Raw genomic sequence first — 16,057 nt, 5'->3', positions numbered from 1 at the left:
GCTGGAAGTTTTTCATTTAACGATCCTATCTTTTTGCTGACGTGAGCTATGCTGTCCTAGGACTATAGAGATGTTGTCCATTTTCCAGCACGTACAAAAGGGGGTGGTGATGGACAGAGCATCTGAACCAATCAAACACTCACACCCAGTCAACAGGTCTGGGTTTAATCCATCACCATTCTTTAGCCCACTCTGCCACCCTAGTTCAGACATGGCCATATGCAAATCAGCCTGACCCTGTGCCTCATGGGAACAGTCCAGCCCGAACTGCCAAGCCATGCCTTCCCGGGACCGGAAACAAGCTTCCTAGGAACGGTTTCTGGCATTACAGCCGTCTTCAGCCAGGCTTGCTTGAATCCAGTGGCAAAGTGAGCAAGGGACTCACGTCTGAGCATACCCTGCCAACTTATGGCGAACGTCCATCAGCACCCCCTTTTGTACCGCCATTTTCCAGCACAGCCATATTCCTCAGCATTAGCAATGGTAGATTCATAGGTAAACAACAATACCATATCCTTATACCAGATGTGTGGCGCAGTGGAAGAGGTGGAAGAGGTGTGGCGCAGCGGCCAGGGCGACTGACGCCGGATTCTGGGGATCACGGTTTGATCCCTAGTAACGGCGGCAGGGGTCTGCCCAGCACCATGTGACTCTGGGCATTAGCTTGCTTAATCTGCCCGCCGGCCCCCAGCGCCGGGAAACCTACTATGGGTAGCAGTGCGCTTTACAAATACAGGATTATTATTATTCCATAGTACCTCCCCAAAACTCCATGAGAGTCACACTGCTGCAGGAATAATGTACCAGAATAATTGCATGTCAGATACACACGGGTATCTCTAAGAGCCACCCCAACTGACCATGAAGCTTATCTTTTCTGGACCCCAATATTCTATACAAAACTGCGATATTTCCCTGTGTGCCATTTCTGTCAAGCTGAACGCAGATGGCAAAGCAAACACCAAGATACATTGCCAAGGGTTTGGTAGAATTTTTAATGATTTTCCCCTACCCACCTTAGATAAACCCTGCCACTCCTCATTTTCATAGCCGGTCGCATAATGTCCCGGTACCCGTTAGACTAGAAGCTTCTCAGAGCCTTGTTTCAGCAACTGCACGATCTGCTTCCCGTTCCTCAGAGGAACAGGAAGCAGATCGTGCTTTTTAGGAAGGATAGTACACCACAGTGTTGGCCTGCTTCTCCCCACACAGACACAACCTTGTTTATTTCTTTGGTTGCTCTACAGAATAATGTGTGATGTGCTGCATATCACCCTACGGCTGTTTCATAACACTCAGACTCATGTGATGAATGAGCAATAGAAAGACCTTTAATTTATTTCATTCCTAGAAACAAATTGTAGGACAGAGAAAGTCTTAGAAGATATATACAGTCAGTCTGAATAATCACCACTTTCTCCTCACCATAGTTTTATAGCCCCCACAGCGGTAACATGATGTCTGCAAATGGGCACCAACGGAAAAGGGAAGTCGCCATACAACAGGATAAGTCAAATTAAATAAAAAAAAAAACCACTTACCTTGCGCTCATTGCATAGCAGACTGAGCGATGCGGTGAGGGCAAGGTAAATGGTTATATTACTTTTACATTTTTTAAATTTAATTTAACATATCCCGTCATCTGTAAACTTCCCCGACCCCGTACTGCCCCCGCCCCACCTCACCACTCATACCTCTGCCAGCCGCGACTGCCTGGAATCCTGCTACACTCGCTCATCCTCCTCTATACCTTCCCTTCTCCGTTCCATCTGAAGCTATGCGTTTGACTCAAAGCCAGTAGGTTTTGCTTTCGTGACCTATTGGCTTTGCCAAGGCACCCAATATTCGGTTTACAAATCATAAAATTGAGTTCAGGTTTACTCTTTGTCTAACGCTTTCAGAATGGCAAATAGGAGGACCGCAGAAAACTGGTAAAGATATTGGAAGGAGTAAATATGAACTAGTAAGGTAAGAGAGAGAAGCAGTGTTAACAATGCCACGCACAACCAATGAGTGATCTGCTGGGAATAATGTGAAAACCGGTAGGGTGCAAGTATAAAGGCAGCAGGTAGATTAGCGCTTGCGAGCGCATACCCAGAAGTTTCCACATGAGTATGTGCTTTGATTGAATATAGTTTTTCAAAGAAGGAGTGTAAGTTGGATAGGGTAATAACGCTGTGAGGAACGCATGAGTCAAGGATTAAACACTCAAAGCATTAGTAGTGAACGGTCAATGAATGTCACCTTTAGTATTAAGTCTGTTGGAGCATCGTGTGGCGCCGCGGCCAGGGGACTGACGCTGGAATCTGGGGACCACGGTTCGATCCCCGGCTCCGGCGGCAGGTCAGCCCAGCACCATGTGACTCTGGGCAATAGCTCGCTTAATCTTCCCGACGGGCGCCTAGAGACCCTTACGGGTGATTGTGCGCTTTACAAATGTGGACTTTACTTTACTTTATCGTGATGCTCGATAAAGCATAACATGTTAATCAACAGCATTCATGTCTAGAAAGTAGGCCCAACAGTACCATGGATGTACATCCTGTTGCCGTCAATGAGCCAGACGGGCTACTAACAGCTGTGAATTCTTCCTAACATTGGTTCAAAAAGTTTTAAATAATGCTATTAGTAGCCAACAGAACAGAGTATGTATATATCACCTAACCTGACTCAGACCTCTTATCCTCGCCATGGTACAGCAGTCAAAGCATGCGGTAGATTAAGGTTCACAGAAATACAAGCCACCCTCCTATATTGAATCAACTAAGTACAAGCTTCATACCGTTGTATACTGGTGACGGCGAAGCCCACACATGTGCAAGCATCCAAATTGATGCAGGCTCGCAGGTCCGTGTAGATATTAAATTAATCCTTCTTTGGACCAGCCATTGAGTCTGTACTGGCATTCATGTGAGGATCGAGATTTGTTGCGATGTCTTCCTCCTCCTCTCTTCCAGTACTTTTAGTACTGTACTCCTGGCTCATTTGAAACCGCCTTGATGAGATGTATTATTCTAGTGGCTGTAAATTCATAAATGTAAATGGCAGCATTTGTAAAGCGCACAGCTACCTCCAACGGAGGTTTCCCGGCACTGGGGGACATCAGGAAGATTAAGCAAGCTATTGCCCAGAGTCACATGGTGCTGGGCTAACCTGCCTGGGGATCAAACCTTGAACCCTGTGGTCTGGAGTCAGGCACCCTGGCCGCTGCGCCACACCTCTTCCACATAAGCCTATATTATTGAATGAGATTTTAAACATAATTATATGTTGAATGCTGTGTCAATTGTATTGTTTGTCCTGATAATGACCATACCAATTTAATTTGGTTGAAAAGCCGTCAATGCTTAGCTCTGGTACCTACTCAATAGGATGCGCTTATTGCGCTCACAAAATTACACTCTTCACTTAAGTACAATGATGATCATTGACTCTTACAAATACGATACCCAAATAAAATTCGATTGAAAGCTTCCTCAAGTTTCTGCTTGAATAATATTTGTGAAGATGCTTTTTTAGAAAACTAAGAATTTTGCTAAGTATGTGAAAGGATGCATAGGCAACAGAGGTGTTTGTGCGATAAGAGTTTCCATGCTATTACTGTAAGTTACTCCCACTCTGTGCCCCAGCCAGGCCCCCCTATATTTCCCTACAATTCTCTCTCCTCCCCATTCTCCCTCCTAACTCCCCTCCCTCATACTACTCTCTCTCCTCCCCCTTAACCCCCCTCCGTGCCTCTATCTTTACATATGATATCTAGCCTTACGCACAGCCTCCCACTGTTCTCCTGTTCTCCTAACTCCTACTCTCTTTGTCCCCCTTTATCTTTTCTTTTTCTCTTCCACCCACCCACCCTAGCCTAATTACTCACTGCCCTCATCAGCTTAATATAGTACTTTTGTAAATAGCACTCGGATCTATCTGCTTTCTTTGGTATAATGGTTCTTATTGCAATGTTTTTGATCAAATGTTTTTAGTACCGTACCTCCTCACACTCCAGTAAAGCGCTCTGATACCCCTGGGTCTAGCCAGCGCTATATAAAACCTTTAAAATAAATAAATACCTTTCACCTAAATATGCTGCACTTCAAAGATGGTCACCACTTTTGATTATGTTATTTGGTGTATCCATAGTCCCTTCACAGAGCACACCAGCAGTAAGTACATTCAAGTAACGCAGGCTAGAGAGAGCAATACGGCTGCAGAAGAAAACACATAAGTACATGAGAGAGAGAGAGAGAGAGTTAAGTCTATCCCTAAGGGGGACAGAAGCACATGGTGCTTGAGAACGGCATGGAGTGCGAGAGGGGATTGGACCATACAAAGGAGACTGCTGGAAAACACACACACTCTCCTGAGTACTTCACAGAAAAGGAAAAAAAGAGTTCCCAAAAAAAGATGACAAGTGGAAGAATAGAAAGACCCAGGCAGAGCGGTGGTATCCAAACTATGCTTCACAAGGGGGATAAAGACATGCTGGACAGGCTAAAACAAATAAAGACAGTGAATAGAAAGCAAACAAATGTGAGTGAAAAAACACAAAGCCAATTCTCCTCCATCCTCAAGAGTGGAGGATCCAAGAGAGACAGGCGAGACTGCACACCATCAATCATCACTCCACTGCTTCCCTCATGACTCTTGTACCACAAGGGAGGTACCAGGACAGCATCCAGCAGAGCACCAGTTTCGAAGCTCTGATGTTTACTGCTCTGACATCAGTGGAGGGGACATCTTTGTTTTGAAGTATATGTTGATGATTACAGCTTCCTACGGGAGTCATAAACAACATTTAACTATCTCAAAATTGTATGTTGTCATCCAAGTCCATCCCTTCACCTACCTCAATAATACAGTAAAAAGGAATGAGATTTATTTCTCTCAACACTTGCTGTGAATTTCCAGTCAGTCACTAGATGGAAAAATTACAATGGAGTGAAGACCAAGGCTTTTTAATTCAGAGGATTTCTGTCCAAATAGTGAAGAGTCACCATATTATGAAATGTGTTGTGGATACTTGTGACCTATTAACAAGGCTCAGCAGTAGATACGTTTTTATATCCGTGTATGTCTGGAAGGAATTGCGCCTCGGTGTCTTGAGAAAAGATCAGACAATAGAGTGTTGAGAGATAAGCCTCTGTGTGAGATGTCTGTAAAGCATTTTAGTATACCGGAATGGGGTATTTCCAATCAGGCAGCCTTGATGTGGTAACATTGTTTTTTATTGGTTGTAGATCTGGCATAGAAAAGAAATGCCACAATATTTCTGATTTCCTCTTATTGAAATGCACTTGAAAATACTGTGCATTTAGTCTTCTGGCAAATGCTCAACATATGAGTGGAATCCTGCACTTTTAATTGATTTGTGGATACCAGGATCAGAGAAAAATATGTTATGAAGTCACGTTCACCATGTTAATATCAAAGAGACGAACCCAGGTCTATAATTTGAAATGCCACATACATTCTTTACGAGGAAACGGGCAATCTTCAGCAGTGAATTATGCAGCTTAACATTTTGTTTCCATGTTCTCTTTTTACTTTGCTTCCATTCAAGGCAAAAACGGACATTTTGTAGCCTGGAGAACTGAATGTTTTCATCCATATGGCACCACTTGTGAGCTTGAATTAAAATAGATTGACGGAATATCGAATTTCAAAATTCCTATACTATAGTCTAGTAAAGAAACTAAATCCTCAGTGTTTCCTAAGAAGAAAGAACTTAGGAAGGTAACTCGAGGGCATGTCGTGTTGGTGTTGTTGACTACAAGAAAATGCATTTCGAAATATCAAAGTTTTCAATGTGTGATAATAGCATGATGTTCATAACTTTTTTTTGATTAAGCGTTGTTTCTTGAGTGGTAAAACCTTCAAAGGTTGCACAACCATGGAGCAACACAATGCCCAAACAAGTGAAAAGAAGAGTATGTAACTTTGGGGCATATTATCAAGGGGGTTTATCTCCGCTTTTTTGGCTTTAAAAGCCAAGAAAGCGGAGATAAAATTATCTCCCTATTACCTAGCTGTCGCTAACACCAGTTAGCGACAGCTAGTAGGAGATAGCGACCATCTTGGGTCCCACTTTGCATGTCAGTGATATTTATTTCTAATGACATGCAAAGTGGGTGTGCCAAGATGTTAGCGACTCGCTATCTCCTACTACCAACTTTTGGAGATATTCGTGCTAAGCGCGAATATCTCCAAAAGCTAACACCTGCCCTGAGCAGTTCTAAGCCATGTTATCCAATGGGAGGTGAATAACATGGCTAAGAGCATTAGCTCGGTAATGCATGAATATCGCGGACTTTTCAGCGATATTCATGCATTGTGGACGTTTTTTATCGCATTTGCGATAAACCTTGGTAATACCAAGGTTTATCTGCAATAAAAATCGCAGCAGCTCAGCGGTAAATTTTTGTCTCTAACCAAGCAATAGCGATAATTATCGCTATTGCTTGGTAATATGCCCCAGTCCTCTACAGTGGCAGCAGGAAACATTAAAATATAGTGGGGTGCGATGCCTAAAAAACTTACCATGTATGCTACACCTGTTGGCACGCAGGCTCTGATTGCAGTCTCACTGTGTCTGGTGTATCTAACATTCAGCTCTAGTTCACTTTCCACATTTTGAGCGGGTAGGGGGAGCAGATAGCAGCCCGGAGATTAACTCAGGATTGTGGTGACTTTCTTGTGGCAAAAAAAACAGTTTCCTCGGGTGCAAGGCAGACACACATTTCGATTCCAGTAAGAGCTCCTGGCCCTCTACTCGGTGTTATCTCCAGCAGGAAAGGACCTCCTCCCTTGTGCAACACAAATCCAACCAATCCTGGAGCTGCAGAGCATCTCCAGGATTGGTTGGAGCAGGCTAACCCAGAGCTCGCTTTGAAGCTGGGAGCTGCAATCCCCCGGCTGTTTCTCAGCCCTGGGATTGCAGGCTCACACACATGTCAGATTGGCCAGCTGTAAACAGCCGGCCAATCTGACAAATGCACTGGCAGGGGCTGCAGTAATAGTGCAATTGCACAAAGCCCCTCTCCCTGCCCTCACACTGCAACAGCGAGAGCCTGAAACAAATTATAATAAAATTGAATTTAATATCATTTTATTAATGTGTGTTTCTGGTGCGCTCATAGCAGGTGGGTTAATGCTCCTCCGCCATAACAGAGGAGCTGCTTCGCGTCCTGTAACACCTGGACTAGCTCTGGGAGTGATAGAGATTCAAGTTAAACTTTCAGAGCACCTTATGTATGGACTATGGAGGGACAGGTTTGTCTTCTTTTGGAAAGTGGGAAGTGCCCCACAATAGATCACAGGCCACCACCACGTATCAATCAGACTCCTGACACAAGCTACATTTCTGTGAAAGAAGCATGGACATAAAACCTTCAAGGGAAAGAAGCCTGGTCTGTAGAACAACCTGGACACCAACCCAGGGGTGTCTCCCAGCTACCAGCCTTTCAAAATGTGAGGCGATAAAACGTTGGAATGGGCCCTACATTATTAAAGAGGATCGCAATAGACTCTAAATAGAGGCCTTCTCGGGCATTTTATTGTTCGTCTTCCATGCAATTGAGTCATTTCCTCCGAGTCTGTGTTCTAGATATTTTTCCAGTACTTAGGGACCAGAAAGCCACATGTTGACATGGGACAAAACACCTCAAATACGTAACTGAAGTGGAGAATCCAATAAACAAGTACACTAAACTAACCAATCAAGTATCTTTCACAATGTTTCCAAGGGAAGATTGGCAAAAGTCAGTAAAAATAGTGATCAATATTTATTTATTAATTTTATATAGCGCACAAATACCCAGGGGTGTCTCGGCGCTGTGAATGATAGAAAAGCAGCAATAGTGAATCACACATACTATCTGTGTTCATTTTAACAAATGTGTAGGCACCAGCTAGAAATTATGAAAAACAGCCCAAAACTGAAGCCCAAAAGATGACTCATATAACAAAGATGATAAGAGTCGCCCCATGGTTGCCCATATTAAGGGCACATGATAGATCTAGAAGGCAGACAGGCACTACCAACAACCAGTACACAGAGCACATTGTCCACCAACTGTAGGGTAAGGCATGTCATTGCTACAGAGCTACTCAAAGCCCAACTGATATGGCTGTTATAAGCATGTTTAAAGTCATTATTTAATTGTATATTAACAAGAAGCAACAATCCTCTTGATGATGTTAACGAAATGGGTGGTTGGTAAATGGTTTAAAAATACATTGTCAGTATTCTCCAGATGAAGGCTCCCAATTACAATTGGGCCGTAAATCCCATTTCAGGCACAAGCTCCTTTTGTGCCCAAAATGTGATAATGTTCTGAGTGCCAACATGAGGGTGTGCACTCCCATGTGCAGAATCAAGGAACACAAATGGACTGTTTTGTATGCAGGGGCACATTTGCCACCACAAATCTGGCAATCATCATGATTGGAGCCTAAGTGTTTTCAAGAATAAGACATTTGTCTGATCTTGAGTACAGCTGGAAATATGTCGAGACAGCGCCAGGTAGACTATATTCAGAAGAAGAAGAACCTAATCAGAAAGTATTTTGAAAGAATATAGCACTCACAGTGTTGTTTGATTACAATACTGGCTTCACAGATGGAAAACAAGTGTAGATACTACCTACAAAAGCCAGAATGAAGACCAGGCTTCTACGTAGCAATTGTTTTTAACTTGCTTAAATAAAGTACCGAGGAGCAACAGTAAGTACAATGACATGTAAGTCCCGTATGGACTTTTTTTGAGCGACAAATGTTGATTGCTATACATGCACAAATACCAAATAATACATGCATATAAGAAAGGAGGAAAGAGAGCAAGAGGGGAGAACATAAGCTTCTAAGGAGGAAAGAAAAGAGACGCAGGTAAGAAGGGCAGAGAGAAAAGAATGGAGGGAAGACAAAACTATTAAGCAGGGAAGAGAGGGTGGGGAGGTGGGCCGGGAATGCGAACCCCGAATATAGTGAAGCGGGGAGGGGCAGGGTGTGGGGGGGGTGCAAAGACAGACTGGGGGTTAGTGGTGAGGAGGATCAAGACAAGACTTCCATAATTCAAGAGTTAAAAGGATCAACAAGGATAGTGTATATATTGTTGTTATAAGCATTCAGATTATTTAAGAGTGACATGACTCATGTTTGTTTGAATACAAGAGAGTGAGGGGTGACTTTGGGTTTGCTTTAAGTAGGGCAGACAGGAAAAAAACATATGTAATAGAATTGTGTTCTCTACTACAACTTGTATCGCATGCCACTCAACCAGCTGAAGTGATCTATTGGCAACAATCATTTGTCACTGTCATTTTTGTTGATAGCTGACCTTGAGGAAATGAGGACCAAATGGTTCCTGGGGATTTCCAGTGAGGGACTTTGAGGGCACAATCTCGCTGTCTGGCAGATCAGTAATTTTTTCATTACTGTTTTAACCCCCTACTGTTAAGAACTTTTTAAAATTCAGCTACTATTTTCTCTCCAGCATGGTTGCCGGCACCTGGTACTAGGCAGCCATCATTCTTTTTGGGAAAACATCCCTACTCATCTTTCTCATGAACCCCCCTCAGTTAGAGTGGCCTTCTATACCTATGGCAAAACAGCTGATAAGGGGTTTTACTTCTCCCAGAATGTAGTCAAACCGCTGATTTAGTCCCTCACCCATCTAATAGGGAATAACTGGCAGAACGTTTAATAGTGTGTAGTTACCACCAACAAAACGCGGATAGCAGGAATGTGTTTTAGCGATGTATGCAGGTATTATCTGATTAGTAAAGCAATAATTCACCATCACTGTAAATCAGTCAAATGCTAAAACTGTGTGATCACTTCCTTGTGTTTGCATCATTCCAATACCAAACACCCAGCACATTTTGGCCACTCTAAATGACGGTTCTAATCTTGTAACATCAGTGGTAGTTCAAGGAGTACACTACTGCTGAAAAATGAATTGCGTCGTGCATATTCCCTTCTGAAAATGCACGTCTCAGTCATATTTCTGGTTTCCTCCAGTGCATACAGTTATTATACTTGACATTCTCCTTGGTGTCACAAATGCTACGCATATTATTTTTAGCTCTAAAATGTAATTTCCTTTATGTCAATGCAGCATATGAATTTCATGTCTTTTTAGCTGTAGACAGATTTCTAATGAAAATTTGTTAGAAATCTACATGAACATGCATTCATTGGCAAAGGAAGTCAGGTGTTCAAAAGTAAGCCTGACTTTAAAGCCTACACTCCAGAACTACATTTTAGGTCTCGGTTATAAAATGCTTTAGCTGTCTACAGGCAGCCTTTTTGTTTTCAATACATAACATATACTTAGAGCAGGCCTTGGGTCAGCCCCAGGCCCGGACTGACCGTTGCGGGCACCGGGCAATCCCCCGGTCGGCCGCATGGGTGGGGGCCGGTTTTGGGCCCCAGGGGGCCGGTTTTGTTAGAGGGCCGTGTTTTGCAGCATAGCTGCAAAAACGGCCCTGTAACAAAATCGGCCGAAAACCGGCCCTAGCAAAGAGCGCGGTCGCACCCCCAACCCCCCAGGGGGAGGAGGGGGGGAGGCCGGCCGAGCACTTTGCCAGGGCCGGTATCGGTTCCCAGTCCGGCCCTGGTCAGCCCCTTGCTCATGATTGGATGGCTTTATCGTCTATCTTAGTTGTCTGCTCCTGAGTCAATAGCTTTTCTCCTTATGCCTGTCTTTGTCCTACCCAGGAGCATTTCGTTCTCACAGTGTTCTAATTGGATGAGTTGCATCCTTTCACTGTAGTTTATTTTCTATTCACTTTTATTTTGCATTTATAGTACAATATATTTTATATTGTCCTACTCATTCCTTTCCCGATGATACTCTTCAACCAGTGGTTAATTTGTAAAAAAAAAAAGTGCTGGGGCTCTTGTCAGGCAGCAGCTTGCACCAGCCCATTTCTCCTGTTACCGCCGCCCAAAACAGAACCAACTATTAACCATGAAAGTGGAGATAGTATGTGGCGTAATGACCAGAGCTGCTGACTTCAGAGCTGGGGGACCAGGTTAGAGTCGTGGCATCGGATTCTGGGCAAATCACTCAATCTCCTCATGCCTACAATAAATCAATGTGAAATTGTCCTTAGCTGGTGCTCATGAAAAGCACCGGTGTTGATGATTAAGAGCTGATGCTGAGGACCGGAAACCACTGGCTCAAGTTAAGCACTGTCTTCAACCATCTACAAAAGACTGTCAGAACTGTTACGTTCTTCCCTCTGTTGGTCCCTTCCTTCACTGAGTCTACTGGCATTGCCAATGTTTCTTTACAGTTCTACTTGAGCAATGCTAAACATACACCTAATGTCTACGTTCTACAGCTGTCAGTTTAATGGTATGTGCAGTACAGAGCAGAGATTTAACAGCAAAAGAAAACGTTTCTTTACATCTGTGTCTTTTTAATGCCTATTTGTAGTGTCACTTTTTTTAACAGAATACTACTTTTTTCTAGCATGATCCTTTGATGGTTTTTGTTTTGGTATACTTTGGCAATTTGCCCGTTTTTTTGGGGAGCGCATCTTTTGTGATAACAGGCACAGTAGCTGGTTCACTCCTATGTCTTTATGAAGACACTAATAAGCAAGGCATGTTTTGGAAGATTTCTTTTTTTCCTCAGAAACTGTGCAGTTATATTCTTCGAGCCTCAAGTGAAGAAATATAGGTCGAATACATACATACCATGCCAGTTCGAAACAGTTCTGGGCACTTTCCAGCATCATAGTTGGAAAACAACACACTTCTTTCCAACTGTATCAATTTCTTCACAGAGATACAAGAACAGCCAGATGGTCGCACGCTAATATCTTCCAAGTCATTTAGGTTTTGCATCATGAAAAAAAAAGGTTTTTCATGGTTGCAAAGATTAAAGAGCCTTTCTAAATGTGTTTTCATGTTCTAGGAAAGTGAAGGTACAACAAGGAGTCAAGGACAGACAGACAATTCACGCAAGATTACAGTAAAGAAAAAGAATGATGTGGAACATGAGGGAATTTCCCAGAGATGAGTTTGAGTCCACATGTTAGCACCTATAAGCATACAAGACGCAATCAATGGATCTACAATTATAGGCTCTGAGCTAATAACCAGTAACTGTCCACCCACCTATGAGGTGAGTCATATGCTTAGTTAAACTGACAACGGCTGTTATTGTGTTCTGTGCTTCTCTTGCTTTAGGCACAAAGCGATTAACCTGCACATCCACGTTCTTATTCCTAAAATACTCAGCAAAGGTCTACCTTAAGTGCTGCAAACTCAAGAAAAATCTCATAATTAGTACCTCCGTAAAAAATACGCATCGGCACACGACGTAGCAACAACCTTTGAACCATTCTATTAAAGGAAATTTTTTCTGATCCTATTTCTTGAATGCCTACGTTCAAGTTCACTATATGGTCAGGTATTGCAGTGTCCCTGCCCCTTAACCTGGTAGCAGACCACCTACAAATTCCCCTCATCACCCAAGTTTGGCAGAGAATACACCACACATTTCTTTAGGAAAAATTTTGTGTAAGGGTTCGTAAAACCCCGCCGCTATTTATTTCACACAAAACACCATTAAAACTTTAAACTCCAATACAGTATTATTTACAAATGTTTATGACTAACCTTAACAGAGACTCTAACATTGGCCCTGCGTATCCTGTATTGAGCCTATGAGTGAGATCATGACTGGTCCACCTGTGATGTCCCCCCGTAGGGATCTTGTGCAGGGGGCCCCTCTGCTCAGAAAGGTTACCTACCTCAGGCACCCCCAACACCCTCAAATATATAGCCCCCAAGTGCCTGTGCTGCTAGCTTGGCTGCAAACGCCTGCTGGCAGCGTACACTTCCACACCCCCCGCGCCCTCTAGCCGACTTGCCTAGCACCCTATGGAGGTCTCTGGGAGACCACTGTCCCCACCTATCACAGGTAAAAGTATGCCTTCTATGGACTGTAAATGCCCCGCCAATCATGACCTCACAGCCGCAGACCAAGGTTATTTACATAAAAATACGACAAACAAGACCGGAAATACAAACAATGTCCTTACATCCTGGAACCGAAAAGGAAAACAAAACACATAGCAACCTGCAGCAGGAGAACTTCAGCACTAACAACAAAATCAGTGCCACAGGGGATGGTGGACAGGACAAAAAACATTAGTATTGCCCTCTGGGGGCAGCCAGCTGAATCGGTTCTCAGGAGATGGCGAGCAGTGCAAAGAGACCATGCGCTGCACTGCCACCCCTGTTTAAAGGGGCCAGGTCTGGCAGAAACCAGTCCCTGGTGACCTGGAAGTGTTTTAACACTTCTGGGTCATCGCGCACCTGGTGATCAATGCCTGCACGTTTTGTAGGCTGGTGCTGGCAGCATCATCCGCTTCAACCACCAGCTCCTGTGCTAGGACCAGCATCCTGCCATAGGCTTGTCGCCCCCTAGCCGAGCTAGCTTGGCAACAGCTCCTTCGGCTACTGGCACTTATCATGAATACCAGATCCAAGCTAGAACATGGCAGTTAATGATAATAAAATACACTAGTGAAGTAAATTGCATGATGTAAAAATAAAGGATATCAAAAAAATATATAAGTTGTCCATATTATCTTAAATTGTAGTTCAGACTCCGAAAATCATATCAGTAGAGAGGGGTGGAGCACCATATTAAATTTTACAAATGGAAATATTGTTGGCTTGTTCTACACCCCTCCACAGTGTCTCTTGTAACTTTACATTACTACAATCAATGAGAAGGAAGTCACTATTCCCTGCCCAGTTCAAGATGTGAATCCTTTTGAACATTTTCAACACCCATCGTTGAACGGTGCCTGGCCTGGGTGTGTCTGTCGAACAGGCCTTCATTTTATTTTGTTAACTTTCACAGGTTTCATGCCCTGAAATCTTGAGAATGTAAGTGACCCAAAAATGTATTTAATCAAAGACTGTGAGCTCTCACAGCCAGTCTTCTGTTGCAGGTATGCTCCTAGTGGGTTTTAGAACATACCCAACTGCCTAGTGGTTCAGCAAAAAAAAGATCATGTTCACCGCATTTACATAGATCCTGTTTACTAGGTCCTAAATGGGTACTGGTAAAACTAGCTGATGGGTTCTAGTTGCTCTCCTCTTTTTGCAAATATGTGGTCTTGTGTCAGGAGGATGGAATTCAGTGCATGTATCATAAGAACTTTATTTGAATGCAGATCTGGCCACCCTATGTGGGGATAAGCTGCATAAGTACTTTAGAAAAATGTAATAATCTGAATGATGTGGAATCTGACAACAGATTGCTTGTTATGTACATCTTATTAATAATCCATTTTGGCCTTATACCAGTAATAAGGCTAGTCCTTGGATTTCTAACTCTATCTAACTTTAGCTACTCCTGGAGTCTATTTTTTGTTTTTTTCTGGGGATCAAGGTTTTGCAAGTCACTGGTTGAGGGTTCCCGAATCACGGTGGGCTCCTTTGCTAAGAGTACTTCTTCTGCGGGGTGGCAAATCAGGTAGTCTCCCTATTCAGGCATAAAAAAAAACATACACATAGCTTTACTTTTATTTGTGCTATATTTATAGCACAGTATTAGAGAACACAGACTAAAAGCCAGCATTTAATTGTTATTGCATACGATTAGAATTGATATGACCCAGAAATGGTAAAAGGGCGCTTTACAAAAAGACAACTAGGTACTGTACAATACACAGTGCTAAACAGCAATAACTCATCTAGGAATCAGGTGAATAGTGCTGAGTTCTGTCAATCAGGGTCAGTTTCTCCATGGCAAGATCTCTTCTCCTACACCCCAGGAATCCTGAAGAGGCTATCCTCCCACGCCCATTACCCGCCCCTGAAAAGGATTTACTCATGGCCTTCACAGGAATACATTTCCAACTGTATCCAGCGTCGGGATGTTTTTGACAAATATTTATGAATAATCATGAAGTCAAAGGTGTGTGGGTCCTGATTAGGTAGGCACCCCCATCACTGTTGTGAAAGGAGGGGGTCAATGTCAAATGCAAATTATTGCATGATCAAAATATCAAATCCAATGTTTCGACTAGCACTTCATCAGCAAAGTAAGAAGATATGGAGTTTGGCAAGTGATATGCTTGATGCAATATTTTTGTACATCATATTGGTAACCTTGATAGTGACATACATACACCTCTGTAAGTAAATTAAGTGACATCCAAAATTACACCTCTCTGGTGTAATATTAAATGTAAGCAGATCCTTTAATGTTTAGAAATGTTCAGTTTATATCAAATGTGCGTTTACACTTGTAAATATGAAGGTGTTTGTGCATCTAAGCTTAATTTATATGCAAAATATCGCATTTGTGAATGAAGCCAACAGTTCCTACATTAAGTGTAAGTGTTCTCTTAATTTAGAAGTCAAAAATAGAAGGCATCAACAGGGACACTAAAAGAAAATGTGTATTTGGGAGAATGAGTGACAACGAACTACCAGTCACACTGTTTATGATTTATTGCAGATTACAGTAACATGGCTATCTCTATGATATTGTGTTGACTTCATCACATAACCAATTCTGCTTACGTTTTAAGTATACCGTAATGCAACACCATCCAGAATGATTATTCAGTAATAAGCTTCAGGCATGCTGGATAAAAACCTGTTGAGTTCCATTATAATGTACAATTGTATTTGTGTGTGTGTATATGTACATATTTTCATGGCTTGAAGTACTAAATATGGTAGTTATAACAAGAAGATCAAACTTGAAGCAAATACAGTTTTTCTTTATGGCTCGAATTGTACATTTATTAAATCTCACTTATTAGAAGGCTATTTACCTGTATGAGTTAACAGAGAAAAAGAGTAGATTCATTTAATAAGCATAATTCAATGACTCAGAAAAATGTTTGCCCTTCTAACAGGCTTGGGCAAAGCCAATAGGTCTCGCCTATACAAGAGCTATTGACTTTGCCATTATGTTTTAGACATGTTATAAACCAGCCTGGCTGCTGCTCAGCATGGCTAAAAGTGTCTGGCATAGAAGAGAGTGGCATGGAGTGGAGTGGCGGAGAGTGAAATGGTGTAC

The 16,057-nt window shown here is 42.6% G+C and overlaps 1 protein-coding gene across 2 annotated transcripts in view; it reads right to left on the bottom strand.

Annotated features, from left to right (window-relative positions):
* Positions 1 to 16,057, bottom strand: part of CHSY3 (chondroitin sulfate synthase 3) — a 749,858-nt gene that overhangs the window by 545,574 nt on the left and 188,227 nt on the right. The gene's annotated exons all lie outside the window — the stretch shown is intronic.

The sequence above is a fragment of the Lissotriton helveticus genome, chromosome 2_1 (assembly GCF_964261635.1).
Source record: "Lissotriton helveticus chromosome 2_1, aLisHel1.1, whole genome shotgun sequence".
In the NCBI taxonomy this organism is placed as follows: domain Eukaryota; kingdom Metazoa; phylum Chordata; class Amphibia; order Caudata; family Salamandridae; genus Lissotriton; species Lissotriton helveticus.
This window is presented reverse-complemented; position numbering and strand designations above follow the sequence as displayed.